This window comes from Pipistrellus kuhlii, unplaced genomic scaffold (genome assembly GCF_014108245.1).
Source record: "Pipistrellus kuhlii isolate mPipKuh1 unplaced genomic scaffold, mPipKuh1.p scaffold_m20_p_1, whole genome shotgun sequence".
Classification (NCBI taxonomy): domain Eukaryota; kingdom Metazoa; phylum Chordata; class Mammalia; order Chiroptera; family Vespertilionidae; genus Pipistrellus; species Pipistrellus kuhlii.
The window spans coordinates 5,236,748-5,255,449 of NW_023425404.1; positions in this window are offsets into that span (position 1 = coordinate 5,236,748).

Below are 18,702 nucleotides of genomic sequence, written 5' to 3' on the forward strand. Positions count from 1 at the left end.
TTCTACTCTTAAAAAATCAATGAAAAAATATCCATGGGTGAGGATGAAAAATAAATAAATAAATAAATAAATAAAAATTCTTAACAGTAGGGTAACCAAATAATGTTCCACGAAAACTGGAATAACTTAGGAAGTAAAATGACTATTAATATTTAGATCAGGATAATAGACAAACTGGATTTGACCAAAGCAATTCAATAATTATGATCATGTTAATGATCAACATCTAACCAGAATAATAAAGAGCTTAGGAGACTTTTCATACAGACCTAGATTCAAGAGTTGATTGTGCCACTTACTAATTCTTTTTTAACTATTAGATAATTTAAGATATTAAAAACTATGGAAGCCAAAACCAGTTTGGCTCAGTGGATAGAGTGTCAGCCTGCAGACTGAAAGGTCCCAAGTTCAATTCCGGTCAAAGGCATGTTACATTATTTGCAGGCACATCCACAATAGTGTGCAGGAGGCAGCTGATCAATGTTTCTCTCTCATCAATGTTTCTAACTCTCTATCTCTCTCCCCTTTAAAAATATATTTAAAAAACAAAACAAAACAAAAAAACTATGGAAAATAGAATCTTAATACATTATATGGCATTACATGATTACATGACAAATATAATCTTAATACCTTTATCTCAAGTTTATTATGAGTAATAAATATAGCAAGATAGCTGGCACCAAGTGAGTGCTCAGAAAAAGATTGTTGTATGTGTGTACTGATACTTGGAAGTTATTAAGAAACAACAACAACCAAAGATGCAAAATATGAAACAAATAACCTAAAATAAATATTTTAATATATTTTTATTGATTTCAGGGAGGAAGGGAAAGGGAAAGAGAGATAGAAATATCAATGATGAAAGAGCATCATTGATCAGCTGCCTTCTGCATGCCCCACACTGGGATCCAGCCCATAACCTGGGCGTATGCCCTGACCTGGTATGAAACTGTGATCTTCTGGTTCTTAGGTCAACACTCAACCACTGAGCAACACTGGATGGGCCTTGATTAAAAGATTTTGAGAAGCAGCTCTCCAGCACACACAATACCTATGTCATCTGAATGTTAGGAATTCTAATTTTAAGCACTTTTTTTCTCCTTTTATATTTTCTCCTCTTAAATGCAAATAATTCTGAAGTATTCATATTGTAAGCATTTAATAGAACTTTCTCCTCATTACATATTACAAATTAATTACTATGTAAAACAATGGATTACATTTTGTTTAGAGATCTATTGTTTTCAGAGCAGTTTTGTACATTTTATCACAATTGAGAATTTCTGCACCTTAGCGAGTACTATTATTATCAGTTTTCCAGATGAGAAAACAATCATATATTGAAGTCTAGAGAGTAAGAGGAGGAGTTTGACTTGAATGCAGGTTCTGATATCTAGAACTCAAATTCAGCAGGATTAACTAAGAACATGTTTTCACAGTGCAGGTTCTGGAAGAACAGGCTGTTATCAGAAAAAGCAGGCTTGAGAGGCTATATGTAGTAATCAAGTAGTTATTGCTGGCAGATGGCAATGGACAATGGGTAGAAGAAAGAATGGAGAGGGGAGATTACAAGGAGATGAGATCAGAAAGTTGGATAGAAGATAGAATGGGCAACTCCTTTGTGCCATTTCAAATACTTTTGGTTCCACAGTTTTTGTTAGCCAGAACTACAATAAAGAATTTCATACAAGTCCTGTGCAGTGTGAAAGCTTCTTGCTTCCACCCCACTCTTTACCTGAAGCCATACATAGGATGTCCACTAAAACTCCCTCAGCCTTTACACACACACAACTCAGAAGTTCAAGGGAGTTCTAACTGGTGAAGCCACCATTCACACATTTAGGAAGAAATCATGTATTGCTTTGAGTGCAAAGGTTGAGCAGCATTTCATAAATCTCCAAAGATCATAAATGACCAAGAATTTTTTTTCTTTTTTTTCCTGTTTGATTCTCTTTGTTCTCCACTCTTATTTTAAGGGACATCATAGCTCAGCAGAGTCCAGCAGCAAAATTGGTCTCTGGCAGAAAATTATTTACAAATGAAGAAATTATAGGAGCATGAGTAGATATCAGAAAGAAACAAGAAAAAACATGGGAAGAAAAAATATAAACTATTGGTCCAGTGGGTACAAGTTAAAGAGAATTTTATTGACCTCAAAGCACTTGAATCTTGTATTTGATAGAATACATTTTTGCAGGTCCCATGTAGCATTGTCACTCAAAGGGTCATATACTGATTAGTGATTTCAGTATTACCCAGGAGCATATTATACATAGGAATTTTTATTTCTCATCAGATATACTGAACCAGAATTTGTATTTTATCAAACCCCAAATAACTAGTACCATATTTAAGAAATATTACCCTATAGTACATGAAGTGGAGATGACTTAACAAAGTATTGAGGAAGGAGTCAGTTTCCTTGGAAGGAAATAGAAAGGTCTCTTTGCTAATGCACTTAGAAATGTACATGAGGGGTGGCATCTTTCAAAAGCTTGGAGGCCCCCTTCTTTGGGGCAAGGTTACCTGGAGGGCTATACCAATCGAGTGGAATTGGAGGCGGTAGGCTCTGGAATGGCAGAGACCAGGTGCAGCACTCCATGGGCAGAAGTGGGATGCACTAATGACCATAAGGGCTCACAAGGTCAAATGGTAATTGGGTTGCTGTAGCCTGCAGAGATCTGTGAAGGTGATTAATAGGTTCTGGTGTTTCCAGGTGTGAGAGAGATAGACAGCTAAATGAGTGTTCCTTGACTTTGAATAACTAGGGAAAAGAAATGAGAGCTATTGAGTAGAAAGCTGACATCTGTGATCATGGTGAAAAATAGCAACCCCTCAACCTGTTTGTAAATGTAAGTTTCCCTGCTTTTGAGCCCAGTGGCCTATGGGGAAGTTGAGTTGCTGGAGGAAAACCCTTACAAAGTATTGGATGAAAGTTAAACATTCCAGTTTTTTGAAGACTGTTGGAAGTGGCATCAGAATTGACATTGATACTAAGGGACTAAAAATGCCAATGTAGTTTTCCAGGTAGAATGGGGAGTACAGGTTATAAATGGAGTATAGCTCAAGTCCCTTATACAGTGGCTCTAATGTATTTATGGACTAACCCAGTGGCTATTTTTCCATACCTAAGTATATAATTGGTAATAATAACTTGGAGAAATAACACATTGATTTTTATCCAGAAAAGCTAAGTACAATGAAGTACAATGAAGCTGACTCCTCTACTCCTTTGATATGACAGTCAATTAGAAACCATATTGTCTCTCGGGGGTGGGTGGATTAGGCAATGAACACCACCATCTACATTTTGTAAAATACAGAGGTGTAGACACCTCTCAAATTCCCATTCAAACCCCAAAAGTAGGGAGAGGCAGTGAGGTAAATTCCCAACCCTTTTCAATGTGTATTTGGGAAATATGGGGGCATTAACATCCATCAACCAATAGAAGAAGAATTTCAGCAAAAATGCTCTCCTCACTTTGATCCAACTGGAGGAGAGTTTTGAGAAGTGTAACGTACAATGTGTGATTCTTCAGAGACAGAGAGACAGAGAAAGAGAATTAATTGAATGAATGAAATAGTACACCATTGGCAAGATATTAGCTATTAGTACCTAAATGTGATAAGTGCAAAATGCATATAATCAGCAATAGAAAGAGGGAACAGGTCTTAACTTAGAAAGTAGTAGAACCAGCCTCACTGTGCCTTTACAGGAGCTTCGTCCTCTGGGATGTGACCTTCTTCAGAATTCTAACTCCGTGGTCTCTCCTCTGACTTACTGAGGCACCAAGCAGCATCAGTTAGGCAGCCCCCTAGGTCAAAGTCTGTATCTCAGATTTGGGGAATCCCTCCTCAGTGCTGCTAGGATCTAATATTCATCTTCTCTTCCATCCCAACATCAATCACTGTAGGGAGGGTGGTGGAGGGCTGCAGAGGTGTGTTGCTTCATGCAATAACTATTTTTTAATTATCTCAATATATATATTTTTTTAATATTTTGCCTTTTTAGGTCCCCAACATTTTTTAATGAAGTCCTTACCCTAAATTCTCTCTGTTGAAGCACAGTATAATTTCTGTTTTTTGGACTGGACTCTAACTCATACAAATCAGTATAATTTATCTTTATCTGAGGTTGTGGTGACAATAACTTCAATGGTTTTCAAGCCACTGGTCTCATTCCTTTCCCAATAAGTCTCCACACATCTGCCACTCATCACTTGGAAATCCATTTTGCTCAAATCACTCAAAGGTTGAAATGCCCTCAATACATCATTAAATCCGTATTAATTTCTCTTTGCCTTCTTTTTATGAATAACTTTTCTAACTTAAGTATAAGGTTTTTTTTTAAGGGCCATATATCTTTTATCTCAACTATTTCACTCAGCCTTCATAACAATAAAGCAGCCATAGATAATAGTAACAGGAGGGTGTGGCTATATTCCTATTAATGTAAAATGTGGTGGAGGTCTGGATTATGCCAATGTCGTATAGTTTTCTAACCCCTACTCTAACAAAGGTTTGAAATAGTAATTAGTTCCTTTAACATGCTAGTCACTTCGTTCTTCTGATTTTATTCATATATCTTTTCCTCTAAATCAGTATCTTGTTGGCTTGTTTGGCTGGTGAATTTCTAGTCAACCTAGAAAACATCATCAAAGACCCAGAGAAAGTATTATCTTAGAAGCAAAGCCTTGTTACCATACTTTCTATCAGGAGGCTTTCACTAATATGTTCTTCAGTCTCATGTTTTACCTTGTAAATGATCTTTCTTTTAATGAATATAATAATTTATTGGCCATCTGCATATCACTTCTCTCTGTAGCAATGCCATTTTCTTTAGGGAAGGATTTCATGTTTTAAATTTAGCTCTTTTCATGTGATTCTCAGAACTTTTGTTTTGTTTGTTGAAGGATTGAAAATATGAATGTATAAATGAAATTCGCCCCATACCTTTCTGGAAGTTTGGTCTTTCTGCTTTGCATTTTTGGAGGAAATGTTTTCATTTGAGATTCAGGAGGGGGGAAAAATGTGCCTGTGGCTAGATATTCTTAACTAAAATTTGAATTTGCAGTGTGCCTCCTTAAGAGATACAACCAGATCTACAGCTAAGATTATGAGAGGAGAAATAATGAAGAACATCTGAAAGCATTTCTTACTTTATACAGACTTGCATTTTAAAATAAATACCTGATTATAACAAAGGACTCTGAAAACCAATTCAGCCCCTAAGGTAACATGTTATCTTCATCACACCAAGATCCCAACTTTAAGGCTATTTTATTTTTAAAAAATTCTGATAATAGGATTCTTTATCATCTTTTACAGCTTCTTCTGCCTCCATCCTCAAGGCCTCTGAAATAATTTTCTACCTCATTGCAATGATACAAAAAGTTTCTGTGAATCTATTCAGTCATTGACTTTGGGACAGTGAATAGTGAATAGGGTCATCACCAATAAAAAGTAACACAACTAGAACTAAACTCACTTTATAATATTAGCACAGTTTGCAATTTCAGATTTTGCATTTTTTTCAATGGTATGACATTTCATATTTTCTGTACTAGATGCATCAAACTAAAATAATGTCCTGGTGTTCTTCACTGCAGCTAGGTCAGAGTTGTCAAGGGCTAAAAAAATAATAATGCTTAAGAAAATTAAAACTTATCAAGGAAAAACTATAAAAGTAACTGAAAACTCTTGTCAAAATATTCAGGTTAGTTGCACGTAATAGTTCTTATGAAAACAGATTTCAGAATTGAAAAAAATGTCAAACACTGAATGACTAGTCTGAACATTGCATAGTGAACCAAAAAGCCACAGATGTTTCCAGGTTTATGTCTGAAATCTGAAAAGATGAATGATTTATATGTTTTCATTTTTATGATGAGGAAAGTGAAGTGAATTGCTCTGTAAGTAACAAGTCATGAGATGTTGGAACATATGTTGAAAAGCTCAGTGAATTGGATGCCAAAATTGGCTACTTTGCTCTGTCTTCAGAGCTAAACATATTTTATTTCTAGTTCATACATTTCTGTTGCTTTAATATGGGTTTTATTACTTTATGGAGAAAATAGAGAGGTGACAAAAAACTTTGACTACTTTAAATATGGAGAATAAATTGATGAATTGTTCTTGGTTGAAAAAATTGAGTATGCAGATAAAATAAAAATCAATAATATATGATTTTAAAATAAGCTTTCAGAAATCTATTTAAACTATTTCTAAGGAAAGTTAAGTACAATACAATGAAAATCCTTCATATTTTCCTAGTTTATACATTTGTATTCTACAGTCTTAATATATGTATTTATCCTTATGCTTACAATCCTGACACTTGCTAAATCAGGATAGTTTTTAATATATTCATTGCAGATCATATTGTTAACCAATAAATAGTGGTGCCATTTATAATCATTAAAATAGTTATATTATTTATTTGAATGTGATTCAAAAGGTATTTACATTAATTAACACATTTACTAAACCTTATAATTACTTTTCCTATTTTCCTGTTTCTTTCCTTCATACCCAGGAAACCAGCATCCTTTGATATAAGTGATAATCAGCTTACACCATCACCAGAGTTTTTTCAGACATACCTGAAAATGTATGCCTTCTAAAGCAGCCTTTGATAAATATAAGTGATAGGTTAAAATTAACAGAACAAAAATCATATATATACTAATTGTTTCATATGGTTGCCTTCATCATATATAATAAAGAGATAATATGCAAAATGACTATCACTTCAACAAAAAAGATGACCCCCTCCATGTGGACATAAGATAGTCACTACAAAATGGCTGGCATGGAAGGGCAGTTGTGGGCATGCAGGCCACCAGGGAGGGCAGCTAAGAGCAACCAGGCTGGCAAGGGAGGGCAGTTAAGGGCAATCAGGCTGGCAGGGGAGGGAAGTTAGGTGTGACCAGGCTGGCAGAGGACCAATTAGACGTTAATTAGACTGGCAGGAGAGTGATTACTGGGTGATCAGGCAGGGAAGCAGAAGCGGATAGAAGCAATCAGAGAGGCAGGCAGGCGAGCGGTTGGGAACCAGCAGTCCTGGATTGTGAATGGGATGTCCAACTGCCCATTTAGGCCCAATCAAACCGGGATTGGGCCTAAATGAGCAGTCAGACATCCTTTGAGGGGTCTTGATTGAAGAGGGTGCAGGCTGGGCTGAGGGACACACACCCCCATGCACAAATTTTGTGTACCAGGTCTCTAGTAGACATATAATCTCAGTAGGAAATACATACACTACAGAAATCTATAAGAATTCTACATTCAGTCTCTTTTCACTATATAGAATTCCTAATTTTATGTACTATGTCTTAAATTCACACTTGTGCCAGTCAGAGTCTAGTTAGGAGATATAAATCAGAGCGATTATTTTAACAGAAAAATTAAGGCATCTGCTAACTAGATATAAAGTTAGCTAAGTTACTCAAAAGGTGCAATGAAAGCATGAAGTTCTGACTGAAGCAGAAATTTCAGAAATCAGCTCACTCCCTGGATCTACAATCACAAATGCCTCAAAAATGGAAAAAATTGTCAGTGATCTTCTGCTCACGTGGTAAAGGCTTTACCCTTTCTGGAAGGTTGCTCATCTAGAGAACTTAATACAGTGGTGCCTCACACAACGAACTTAATTCGTTCCAGGAGCAAGTTTGTTATGCAAAAAGTTCGTTATGTGAAACATGTTTTCCCATAACAATACATGTTAAAAAAAATAATTCGTTCTGTAGCATAAAATATGCTAAGATGACATAAAAAAGATAAATTTTTTGTTATTATTTTTATTTAGATACATCATGATATAAAAAAAATATTGAGTTTAACTTAAAAGGACGACTGCTGTGATACGTGCGTGATTTAATTCGTAATGAAGAACGATTGCTGCGATACGTGCTTAAGTTAAGCGCAGTGACTAACGACTGCCTGCAGTGCCTGCGCGGAAGGATGCAATACATCGGCAGCGATCGTGGAAGCTCGGGCAAAGCGGTCGTGGAAGCTTGGGCGACTTCGTTGTGTGAAACGAAGTTCGTTGTATGAATCATGAAATGAAGTTCGTTGCGTGCAGCGTTCGCTGTGCGAGGCGTTCTTTATGCGAGGCACCACTGTACCTTTAAATGTATGTACAGTAAACCCATTCATCTTTTCTCTAGCCCATGGGGCAGAAGCACTAGCCTACTATGATCTATTACATTCTGGAAAAGGAAGTCTCTGCAATACATTTCTCTAAATTGATATTGTTACTATGCTTAGGATAAGTCAGTTGCCATTATTATAATATTTCTGGTAGTACTTATCAAGTGAAAGCATGCATTTAGGCAGTTTTAAATACTCATACCTAGCTTTGTGTGTACAGAGCTAAGTTTTTTTTGTTTTTGTTTTAATTCACATTTTTCACAGCAGATATTTGATAAGATAGATCTATTTATGGAATCTAAATATAGATACACATAGATGATAGATAGATTTCATATATGTTTATGTATTAACAACAATTTTATTATAGTAAAGCAAGTATAGGGTTTTTAAAGTATTCCCATATAAACTAGTATTCTGTAAAAATGGTTCCAGTCATTACTTTTCAATAACAAACAATACTTTGTATAAAATATTGAATTATTATATACCTAAGGCTGGTGCACAAATTTGTGCATCAGTGAGGTCCCTTGGCCTGGCCTGCAGGGATTGGACCGAAACCATCTCTCCAACATCCCCTGAGTGATCCTGGATTGGGAGAGGGAAGTTCTTAGGTAACACACCCCAGTATCAAGCTCCTCCCTCTCTGGTCCTGGGGTGTGTCACCCAAGAATTGCCGCTGTCAAGCTGTTAAGCCATTGCAGCTGGGCAACTTCTGGGTTGAGCACCTGCCCCCTGGTGGTCTGTATGCCTCATAGCTACCAGTTGGATGGTTGAAAGGCCACTTAGCCATATATATATATTAGAAATGTATTAGTATATACAAAAACCCATCAAATTCTATGATCTTGCCTCAAGAATATCAAACAGTAAAAACTATTAAAATTAATTATTGACTCATTTGTCAGATGATAATATTATACTGGGAAGAGTAGGTGGGTTATTTTGTTTGCTTGTTCTTGTTTATTTGTGGGTATGGGGTTTTTTTGTTTGTTTGTTTTGTGTGTGTGTTTTGCTATGAAACCTTCTTAATTATGTCTCTTAGTACACAACATGCATACTCTCATAACAGTTTGATATCTGTATATTAAATGCATTTCTGGTCAATACATTTACATCAACTTTCTGTGAGTGTTCCATTCCATAATTATTTTCTGATCTCTGAAAAACAAACCTAACTATACCTCTATTCAGATATCTCAAAGGTATCTGAAATGCATCAATTTCAAAACCAAATTCTTCTTCACTTTCATCCACTTAAAATATGCTATTTTTCATAAGATCAAAGCAAAAATCCTTAACATTCTATATAATGCCTCCTCCACCCTCATGACTCATCACCCATTCCTTTGTGACATCCATGCTGATGCATAGAATTTGAAGTGTGATTTTCATTGTCTGCTTCAAAGGCTCTGTCTTTTCCAGTTCATCTTCCTAGATTGTTACCATGCCCACCACACACATTTCCCTACTTTATCATGTTTCCACAGGGATGTTTTTTTCATGCCTTCAAAGGTTAGGCCACATCTTTTTATGATCTTACTTCACATAGCCAAGTACTTATTGCACTTTGTAATTTTTATTTATTTATTTAATTATTTTTATTTATTATTTTTTTTATTTTCTTAAAAATATATATTTTATTGTTTTTGTACAGAGAGGAAGGGAGAGAGATAGAGTTAGAAACATCGATGAGAGAGAGTCATCAATCAGCTGCCTCTTGCACACCCCCTACTGGGGATATGCCCGCAACCAAGGTACATGCCCTTGACCGGAATCGAACCCAGGACCCTTCAGTCCCTAAGCCGACGCTCTGTCCATTGAGCCAAACCAGTCTCGGCTGTAATTTTTTTTAAATCACCATCTCTTTCCCTCATTAGGTTGAACTCTTGTTTTATGAAATCAGGTGCATTTTATATATATATATATATATATATATATATATATATATATATATATATATATATTTGATTTTTTACAGTGAGGAAGGGAGAGGTATAGAGAGCTAGAAACATAGATGAGAAAGAAACATCGACCAGCTGCCTCATGCACACCCCCTACTGGGGATGTGCCAGCAACCAATGTACATGCCCTTGACCGGAATCCAACCTGGGACCTTTCAGTCCGTAGACTGATGCTCTATCCATTGAGCCAAACCGTTTTTGGCAGGTGCATCTCTTATTGTTGTTAGGGTTAGGGTTAGAGTTAGGGTTAGGGTTAGAGAAGGAAAGAAAAGAAAGAATGAAAGAAGGAAAGTAAGAGCACCAGCACATAGAAGTTAAATCAGCACTGTCAAGAATGTGACAGATCACTTTTTATTCCTCCCTTTGGTGTGCAGATGAACTTAGAGTTGCATTTGTGCCATGAGGTTTCATTTAAATAAGGAAAGAAATGAATTTGGAACACAAATCAAAATATGGGGTTTCATCTAACAACTACAGCATGAATGATGAGAAATGTTCTGGCCTATCTTTCATTAGGTTCATCACTTTGCTATAATTTTTCTTCTTCTGTGAGTTCATGTTTAACCCTTCAAAAGGTTTTAAACTCTATTCTTTAAAACATAACTAAAACATTCCATTCCAATCAAGATGAAATAAATATTCATTTATCCATTTAATATATATGGGTACAACCTCTTGTCAAAAGTTTTAAAATCAATGTAATGGACAAATGTTATTGATATTTTTGGATATAACTGTCCTTATCATATCAGAAATACCTGTATGTATGTATCTTAATTTCTGTAGCAGTTTTTTACAAAAGACCAACAAGCTGCAGATTTTCCTTGTGGGGCAGGGATAAAATTTTTAGAACCTATGGTAGTCACAAGAATTTGTCAGAAATTTAAAATAGTAACTCTAGTCTATGACAAGTGAAAAGTCCTACAATTCACATGCAGTCGAATGAATTCCAATGTTCTGCCACAGAATTCAATATATACAAAACCATACCCAAATTTTCTTACATTTAATAACAAGAAGTCCATTTTATATGTTTCACATGTGCAGTTTTAACCCCTTGACCCCAAGTTTCCTGACACCTTTTTTCTTTACTTGATTTTCTTTTACTATTTCCTCACCAATCTTCCTTTTCTTCAATTGCTATACACAATTACATTTCCCCCTATCTTCCTATTATTTGTTCTTGTTCTGAGGTTATCATTTAATTTTTTCCTAATCTCTATATTCTGGCTTTGGAAAGAATAAAATTGCAGTGTATAGAGATGGCAAAAACTATTTTAAAAAATCCTATTTATATGTGGATATTTTTATAGTCCTATTTCCTTATATTTTAATATTGTTTCCTCTTATTTTACTGAGTCACACAATTTCAAATATATAGGATAAAACTAAGATATGCATTAGGCAATTTTATACATACCCCCCCCACACACACACAAGAACTCGTTGAGAGAAGAATAAATTAATTTGATAGGAAAAGTGTGAGCGCATGCAGTAAATCTTTCTCAATAAAAGTCTCTCATATTATTTTTTTCAATTATCTTCTTCTTGGTTAGATTATGAATAAGTTTTATGCTTAAAATAATTGTTTTTCAATGCAAAGTTGCATATATTATATTTAAAACCTACCACTGGCTTTGGCTTATTAAAATAATGAAAGATTCTATCTCTTGCTAGGAAACCATTTGCTCAATACTCCAACATTTGCAAAGATCTCTGGAAAAGCTTTATAGGAGATAAAGAGAAACATTTATACATGTGATGAATATCAGTCTCAGCAAATTAGTCTTTGCAAAGTAAGAAATTATAATAGTGAATTTATGCTGGCATAGACTGAGTGACATAAACAGCAGAAATGTATTTCTCATAATCTTGAGGCCAAAGGCAAAAATCCAAGTGCCAACAAGATCAGGTTCTTGTATAGCTCCTCTTCTCAGTCACCAACTGTCATAACTTTTTGCTGTGTACTGACATGGTGGAAGGGGTTAGAGGACACAGTGGGATCTTTTTTATAAGAACCCTATTCAAATTCAGGAGGCTCCACCTCATGACTTAAGCGCCTTCCAAAGGCCCCACCTCTTAATACCATCACATTGCATATTAGGATTTTAACATATAAATTTTGGGACAACACAAATATTCAGACAATACCCCTACTCATCCAAAATCTCCCCCCCCCCATATGTCATCAATTAAAAAGTCAAAATTGAAAGTCTTATCTAAATATCCTCTAAATCAGACATGGTTGACACTTGAACTGTCAATTTATGAAGTCAAAAAAGTCATGTGCTTCTAAAGTACAATGGTGGGACAGGCATAAGATAAGCATAACCAAAAGAAATACTAAAAAGGAAATAGAGGTAATGGATTCTGAGCAAATCCAAACTTAAAGCCCAATGGTGTAGGGAGTCCTGCTTTCTGGACCTACTAGGGCAGAGACCCCACTTTCTGGGTGCATTGAAGTGGGGGTCTCCTTTTCAGAATACACAGTGATGGCTCCTGGCCCATGCACTTTTGCTTGAGGACAGCCAACTCTGACTTTCTCATGGGTTAAAGTCATGAGCCTGTGGCTTCCCCTCACTTAGTATTTCACACTGATGACTATACCTGTTTGGGTTCTTGGGAGTGAACCCACTAGTTGGTTTCAATGGCCATTACCCAACTTGGGACTTTTTGTGGTCATCCCATGCTGAAGTGGCCCTCTGCCTGGGTCCAGTACTCCATAGTTCTGGGTAGCTTCATCCTTAGATTTCTATACTTATGATGTGTATCTGTGTTAGCATATCAGTCTTGCATAATAGGAAATAAACAAAGTATAGTTTTTTACCTTAAGGCATTTAAAATACAGTTTGAGAAAAAAACTCTCAAAATGAAAACATTTAAATTATAATTTAGATGTAACTTCAATATAAAAATGAAATTGTTCTAATGCAATGCATAATTAATATGTAAAAGAATTGACCAGAAAGTGATTTAAAGTGATTTAAAAGAGCAGAATTTAAAAAAGAGCAGTGTGAGGACATCTGAGCATAAGTAGGATATGAGCTGCGTGACAAAGATTAGGTCAGATTTGAACAGAGACTAAACGTTCAGAAAAAAATGGTTTAGCCATAGTAAAATTTCCACGGACAACTTAATTGCCTGATATAGAATTAATAGAGTTGACTTGAGGATAGAGAAAGAGATTATAACTTTAAAATTAAATGCTAAATGAAGTTAAATTTTGCTTGTAGCATACATATAGATTGAAAATCCTTTGTACTTTTTTCTGTGACTTCTGGACATCCATTTTAGTATGAATAATTAATGGCTAATATATTTCTTGAAGATTTAATAATGAAGGAAGTTATGAAAAAGGAATGCAAAGCATGGAAAGAGGAAAGTATAATGATTTTATTTAGTGGCAGATATTGTGACCATCTATATAAAAATATATAGTCTAATGTAAAATTATAATAATTTAAATAAAAATTAGAAGCACATTTTGCTCATGTTTTATATAGGACTAGAGGCTCAGTGCATGAAATTTGTGCATGGTCAGGGTGGGGGGAGTGATCTCCTCAGCTCAGCCTGCACCCTCTCCATTCTGGGACAATTTGGGGGATGTCCCACTGCTGGCTTAGGCCTGATCCTCAGGACATCCCTCTCACAATCCAGGACCACTGGCTACTAACTGCTCACCTGCCTGCCTGATCACCCCTAACTACCCCCCCACTGACCTAGTTGCCCACAATTGCCCCCCTGCCAAGCTGGTTGCCCTCCCATTGCCCTCCTTTGCTGGCCTGGTCACCCCTCATTGCCCTGCTCCCCACCAGCCTGATCACCCCATGCATCCCACTACTCAGTCATTTGGTCAGCTTTTAGTAAACCTCCTGTCAGTCTGGTCACCCCACACAGCCTGTTCAGTTGTCCATTTGGTTGTGTCAATTGTGACAGTTGCTTAGGCTTTTATATATATAGATATGTAGCTCCTATGTATCAGTAATTATTAATTAGAAAATATAAAATAGCTTACCAGTATTGCTCAGTGGATAGAGCCTCCACCCTTGGGATTATGGGTCTCCATTATATCAGTAATTATCAATTAGAAAATATAAAATAGCTTACCAATATTGCTCAGTGGAGAGAGCCTCCACCCATGGGCTGAGGGATCTCTATTTTGATTCAAGTCAAGGGCATAGACCTCAGTTTTGGGCTTCACCCCTGGACCTTGTCAGGATGCATGCAGATGGCAGCTAATGAATGTGTCTTTTTCACATTGATATTTATTTCTCTGTACCCCCCTCAATCCCACTCTCTCTAAAAGTCAATAGAAAAATATTAAAAATATCCTCAGTAAGGATAAACAAACAAAAAAAAGAAAACATAAAATTAAAAGGACTTTCAGTAGCAACAAGAGTATAATATGCTAGTATTAATATAAAAACTATGCAAAAATATGTATACAACAATGGAAGGACACAAAAAGAGATGTGAGCAAATGAAAACAAAAATGCCACATTATAAAGATACCATTTCCATACAAACTAATATATACATTCAATACAATCACAATAAAAATAACATATTTTTTCTTAGAATTCAACAAGATATTACTCAGATTTATATAAAAAAAAACAAAGTGCCAAAGATAGTTAAGGTAATATTGAGGAAGAACAAGAGAACTTACATGTAAATTTTACCTATTTTACAATATAATAATAATTACCTTTTAGTTTGCTCATTTCAGAAACATTTTCACTACCTTATACTCTATAGAGAAGATCTTTTCTAGAATATTTTTAAAAACCTCAGTATTCAGGAAAGTGTGAAAATAGGAACTTTACACATCAAATAGGTTGATTAATAGTTAAAATATGGACATTAATATCTTACTCATTTTATAAAACATGTATTAATGTATAAATATAGTGATTATTTTGACAAAAATCAATGCAATAGTGAACAATAATAATAACAATGATAACAATGAGTTGTTTTTGGAGCGCTTACTTTGTAGCAGGCATTTTCTAAGTATTCTGTATGTGTTACATCATTCAATCCTTAAAACAACCATAATACTGTGATTATGCCCAATTTTTAATGAGGATATTAAATTAAATTTACCTAAGATAATGCCAGTAACTAGTGATGGAACATGTATATTCCTTATACAACTGAAATATTGCATGATGTCAAAATATATAAAATAAAAAAAGCAGAAATGATCTGCTGGTAATCAGATGACAAGAATGGGCCCCAGAGGTATGTGGCTTCTAGATTGCTTCCCCAAGCCAAAACTACCACAATTGCAGAGCCATTTTTTCTGATAAAATGTGGCATTACTCTATGACCTCTTCATGGTGGTGGAAAGAATAAAATACATTTTTAAAATATGTCATTACTGTGTTTCTGTATACAAACCAATAACACATGTTATAGTTTATTTATCTGTTTCTAAATATCCTAATATATAAAAATCCTGGGTCAATCACTATCAGAGGCTCGACCAACTGGAAGTCAGTTTTTCAGTCAGCTGTGGGTTGCCGTGGTAACTCAGTGCTCACTGCTAAGGGGGCTGCAAATCAAGCCCAGAAAGAAGACAGAAGCAGGATTTGATCCATAGCCTGTGTGGCAGGTGTTGATCAGCTCTTGCCTCTCTCTTTTTCTCCCGGCCTGGTCAGCATCCTAGCCTCCATTTCTCTCCAGGCCTTTGCTAAGGCTGCTAATCAGCCCCACCTTTTTTATAAGGCCCCACCTTTTTGATAAGCCCCACCAGAGATGTTGAATGGCATAGAAACTGACAAATAACAACCAAATCTGGGTGAAGTGTGAGTAGTCAATGGCAGCACAGGAGGCAGAGCTTTTTAAGCTCACTGGCATAGAAACTGACCAATCAGAACCAAATCTGGGTGAACTGCATGGAGCCAATGGCTGCCTGGAAGGCGGAGTTTTTGACACTGACTGGCATAGAAAGTGACCAATCATAACCAAATTTGCCAGCAGAGGAGGGCAATTGTGGGCGAGATCAGGACTGTAAGGGAGGGAAGTTGAGGGCAAGATCAGGCTGGCAGGGGAGGGCAGTTGGGGGCTACCAGGATGGCAGAGGAGGGCAGTTTGGTGCAAGATAAGGCCAGCATGGGAGGACAGTTAGGGGTGATCAGGCAGGCAAGCAGAGAGGTTAGGGGTGATCAAGCAGGCAGGTAGGTGAGCAGTTAGGAGCCAGCAGTCCCAGATTGCAAGAGGGATGTCCAACTGCTGGTTTAGGCCTGATCCCTAAAAACTGGCAATAGAATATCCTTCAAGGGGTCCCATATTGCAGAGGGTACAGACCGGGCTGAGGAATACCCCCTCACCCCCACCCCCACCCTGGTGCATGAATTTCATGCACTGGGCCACTAGTACATCAATAATATCATAAAAATAATTCACAAAATATATACCTTTCAAGTAAATAGTAATACATTTTAAAGTTTTATTTTTTTCACTAGGATGCTCATAAAATATCTACTTTGTAGAGTGATTCCATTGATATAGAGCTCTTTATTACATGATATGAAAGGTAACCAACTCAACCTCATATTCAAAGTCCACTCTGAACTGATATTCTACATTTCAAAGTCTTTTCTCTCATTTTTAAAATCATATTCCTTTCATGACCACCTGTACACAGGTCATATTTTTTGTGGCTTTATATATGGTGTTTCCTCTTGTTTTGTCACTCTCTTTCCCTTTCATAGCTCAAAATCTTCATTTTTAAAATATATTTTTATTGATTTCAGAGAGGAAGGAAGACAGAGAGAGAGATAGAAACATCCATGATGAAAGAAACTTGCCTTCTACAAGTCCCCCACTGGGGATTGAGACCATACCCCGGGCATGTGCCATTGACCAGAATCAAACCTCGGACTTTTCAGTTTGTAAGCCAACACTCTATCCACTGAGCCAAACTGGCTAGGGCAAAAAAAAACAACAACTCTTCATTCTTTAAATACATAGACAATAAAAATTATGATCAGTGACTATACATTATTTATTCTAAAATTTAGGCTAAGGGTAATTATGTTAAATAAGTATGCCAACCCATTTAGTGTAAATATGATGTACACATACATATATTTGACACCTGTAGAATGATGTTAAACTCCAGTCTAATATATATATGTTGCTAGAAGATGAAAGATATTTTAGTATTATTTGTTTGACAACCTAAGCATAGTAAAATGAATCACATTTCTGAGAAAGTAATCAGTGTCTTCCCACATCAATTTCTGTGCATAAGGGTAAGTATTTATTCTGTATCATGGCTTATAAAATTAAATTTGCTTTAAGATGAGACTAAATGGTTTAGCAGATATGCATTTTCTAAATGTGCCTGCTAACTTTGTTAATTTGATATCTGCCATAAGACTAATGCCACATGCCCCTGTAATTTAAACTTTAACAACAAATGCAGAATTACTTTAAACAGCATTCACTACATAGAATGGATAGATAAAACAGTAATTTGCATGATCATGTAAAACACGGTATAATTGATGTGCAAAATAACTCTGTTGATGAAATTCTTTTAGTTCAGGTTAGATAATATTAAATTACTTAGTTTTCCTCAGTGAATTCATTACAGTTGAGTGTATTTATAAATCCTTCAGTGATGCCTATTAAGAAATAACAAAATTTGACTTTTCAAGCCTGATCATGTTCAAGCATAAGAGTGTGTCTATTTTCTAAGGGGTGAGACATAATGCAATTTCATTATCTCAGAAGATAATTAGAAATGAATGTTGGTTCTTTAAATGGGAGACAGTATTTTCTCATTCATGAAAACCAAAAGAAGGAAAAAAACAATATACTATCTTTAAGTCAACTGTCTGAAATTGGGTTACTATAAGTTAAAATGTGGCCATTCTTACTTTATTTTATAGGTCTCTGCATATCTTATTTTATACTTAGAAAATGAGAATTTCTGTTCAGGCTAAAGGTATAGGCTTTGCAGTAATACTATATGCCTTAAAATCATGACTTGGCTATACAATTTTATAAATTCCAGTGATATGCAGATAAGAATAACACAAATGTTATTGGGTTAGCATTAATAAAAATTTCAGAGTTTAGAACAATATCTGAGTTTGTGTTGTTTTTTTTTAATATATTTTATTATTGATTTTTTACAGAGAGGAAGGGATAATGATAGAGAGCTAGAAACATTGATGAGAAAGAAACATCAACCAGCTGCTTCCTTTATACCCTCTCCGGGATTGTGCCCACAACCAATGTGCATGCACTTGACCGGAATCGAACCTGGGACCTTTCAGTCTGCAGACTGATGCTCTATCCACTAAGCCAAACTGGTTTTGACCTGAGTTCTAATAAACACTCAACAGTGCTAGAAGTTATTATTTACTACCTTACTCCTAGCCAGGATCAACTCATGCTAGAACTAAGATATTTTGGTAAAACATTTAAATTAATGTTATAGATGATTTAACAAAGACATGAAAAGTTTAACAAACTTGCCCATAGTCATTTGGCTAGTTTTAGAGCAATTATTCCAACAAGAATTTCAATTGTAGAGCTGTATCTCCCAATTCAGTGTGATATTGAA